This window comes from Amaranthus tricolor, chromosome 10 (genome assembly GCF_026212465.1).
Source record: "Amaranthus tricolor cultivar Red isolate AtriRed21 chromosome 10, ASM2621246v1, whole genome shotgun sequence".
Classification (NCBI taxonomy): domain Eukaryota; kingdom Viridiplantae; phylum Streptophyta; class Magnoliopsida; order Caryophyllales; family Amaranthaceae; genus Amaranthus; species Amaranthus tricolor.
Genome location: NC_080056.1, coordinates 24,836,989 through 24,840,323, shown reverse-complemented (window position 1 = coordinate 24,840,323; position 3,335 = coordinate 24,836,989). Strand labels below are relative to the sequence as shown.

General features: G+C 40.3%; 1 non-coding gene across 1 annotated transcript; it reads right to left on the bottom strand.

Moving 5' to 3' along the window:
* Nucleotides 1-224: 224 nt before the first annotated feature.
* On the bottom strand, nucleotides 225-331 carry LOC130826393 (small nucleolar RNA R71). Its single transcript, XR_009047094.1, has one exon. It is a non-coding gene; the product is annotated as a small nucleolar RNA R71 (small nucleolar RNA).
* Nucleotides 332-3,335: the final 3,004 nt, after the last annotated feature.

The following is a 3,335-nucleotide window of genomic DNA, read 5'->3' as shown; positions in this document are numbered from 1 at the left end:
AGAATGAGTGCCCTTTGGAGCACTTAGAAAAATTCCTTGAAATATGCGACCTCATTCCTCCTTGTGCTGATACTCCTGACTAAGTGAAGCTTCATCTGTTCAGGTCAAGCCTAGCAGGAGATGCTAGGGATTGGTATAAATGTTTGGAGCCTAATTCATTGACAACATGGTTTGAAGTGAGAACATCATTTTTAGAGAGGTTCCACCCTACAGTTAGAAGCCAAGATTGGAGAAAGAAAATCGCCGCCTTTACACAAGATGATGATGAGAGCCTTAGTGAGGCCTGGACAAGGTTTAAAAGAATGATGCGTGCATGTCCTCATCATGAGTTTGGGGAAAATCACCTCAATACCTTCTTTTATGATGGCTTGAATGATAGTACAAAAGCTTTGCTTGATTCAAGTGTCGGGGGTCAACTGTCAAAAATTCCTCAAAACATAGTGAAGAATACCATTGAAGAGGTAGCCAAGAACTGCTCTTGGGGTGTGTGGGGAAGAAGTAAACAGAAGGGATTGTTTGAGCTAAGTGGGGCCGATGCTATAAACGCCAAGTTAGAACTTCTTGACAAGAAATTGTATAAGCTTGACTTGAAAACGACAATTTCGTCCTTAAAAAATTTCAAAAATAAAAGCAATTCACAAGCACACCAAAACTAAAATCTAAACAAACGCCTTGTCCCCGACAACGGCGCCATTTTGATAACCTGTTTCTAGCACGTCGTTAATACTAAGAACCAAGTTATACAAACAATATTTATAATCACCCTAATACTACTACAACGAGTGTAATGGTAAGTCGGGGGTCGAACCACAAGGACAAGGGATGCTAGACTAAAGACTTGGTGTGGGAAGGTTATATGGAAGGTTGGTTGGTGGGTGAACTTAACTAATAACAAGAATAAAAAGCGAAACTCAACAATGAAAGACAAGCGGGGAGTAGACTATGTCCACCCTAGGATGGTCTATTGGAAATAAAGATAAGCTAGCTCAAGGGAGTTCGAACGATAAATAATCAAGACACTCTAGGTATCGAGAGGAAGTTGGTGACCGTATAAGCCACACGAACGACCTATAATTGCCCTATGTCTCTCTAGGAGTGGCAGGACAAGATTCGAATCGAATATCTATCAACAACCATCATCAACCTCAACCCTAATCCTAAACATTGAAGACAAGACTAAACCTAGGGTTTCTCTAACCTAAAACCCCTAAAGAAACTACTCTAACATACTAGAGGTAAAAGCAATGAACAAAGAAAGCATTAAATCTAACCTAAGAAAACATTAAATGAAAGCATTAAAGAAAAGCAATAGCAAGAAGCAATAGAGGAAAGCAATAAAGACATTAAAGCATTAAAGAAATAAACTTACATAAATGAAGTAACATGAAAGTAGATAGAAGCATAAATGAAGAACAATTAATCTACCCTAGGGAAAAAAAAGTAAAGAAGAGCAATGAAAGAATGATGTTCTGGAGTGAGGCACAAAGGAACTCAAACTCGGCATTCCCCCTAAGTATCCTAGGGTTTTACAGAAAATGAGAGTGTATTTATAAGCTAAGGAACAAAAGGGGTAAAAAGCCCTAAAAGCCCTCGGAGTTTGGTTTTCGAAGAAAATAAGTCGCGCAGATTTTAGTACCCATTCGACCGAATGGTAGATTCCATTCGCTCGAATCATTAAACAATCGCCCGAATGGAGATGATTCGAGGAAAACAGCAACTTTCGAGCACAAACAATGAGGCTTGGATTCCATCTGCCCGAATCCTTGACTCCATTCGCCCAAATCTCACGCATTCGCCCGAATGGGCTCTTCCTTCGGCCAAAACAGAGATTTAAAGCATGTTTCTTGAGTTCCTATGGTGCATTCGCTCGAATTGGGCATTCATTCCCCCGAGCCAGCAGCTATTCGGCCGAATAGGTTGCTGAATGCCTTAATGTCCGTCTCTGAATGTTTCTTTGAAATGCCGGAACGTCTTTGAGCCTTGCGAGGCTCTCGGGGGTGACTTAGGATGCTTGGAGAAGGTTCCATATGCGTGTCTAATCTTTGATCAAAGCATCGAAGTCTCGTACACCACGTAAAATACCTTGAAATCTCCGAAAATACCTGAAAGTACCTCAAAACACCATGGAGACAAGAGCAAGGTAAAATCATGGGTAAAGTGTGTAAATGCATTCTGAAACGCGAGACTCGACACTACAATGAGGAAATAAATGTGCTCTAAAAATGAGCACATCAACTCCCCCAAGCTAAACCTTTGCTAGTCCCTTGCAAAAGAAATAGCAGCGCAACATGAAAGCACGGGGCAAAAACAAAACTAACTACGAAATGCAATAAAACTTAAGATTCAATTTCGTAGGAATCACAGTCGCACTTAGCATGTGCGACAAGCCCTTTAAAACCCTAGGTCTCCCGTAGAGGACGAGTAAGGTCTCGTGAGGGTTTTCAGAACGAAACCCACAAATCCAATACGAACATACATGGTGAGTGGAAATCAAAGCAACGCAAGCTGTGCACGAGCAATACTCTTCCCTAGCCATGGGTATGCAAGTACAATGGTCTCAAAAGAGCGCAATACCAAGAAGAATGACCAGTTCCACGGACTAGGGATCACAAGGTAAGCTACAACACAGGCTATGCCACCCACTACCTAGAGAGGTCACAAGTCTACGCTCCCCGAGTTATTTCTCAAAAGATGTGAGATATATGCAATGATGCTCATGTGTTTGATTATGGTTCGTGTTTCGCTCATAATCATCCGACTAAAGATGAGTCGGGAATCAAACACCTAATAGGGGCAAATCTTTGGGATTGTGTCATATCTACACTCCAACACAGAACATACTAATCAAACCAAGTCGAACAGGTTTCTAAAGGGTTGTAACGTTGGCTTTGGGTTAAGGTGGGATACATTTGGGAATGTGGCGCTAAAGTAGAAGATAGCAAGTGACCCAAGACTAAAGATACCACAAACACCTCATCAAAAACCAATAAACACCGTATCCAATAATGATATCAACCCAAAAATCACAAATAAGCACGAATGAACTCTATTATAAAACACCATGAAAAATTTTGAATTTTATCACAATTTGTGTTTTCAAGCTCATCTCCCAAATGAAAGTAAGAATTCCTCACTCAAATATTACCTATTATATATATGAAAAACAAGAGGAAGGTCTCCTCACTCAATGAATGTGTACGTATATAAATGTGATAATCACTATGTGAAGCACAAGAGGAAAAGGGAAAAATAATATGAGCAACAAATGAATGAATATAGAGTCATGATAAACCAACAACCACTGGACTAACCAAAAAGCCCACAACACAATGTAA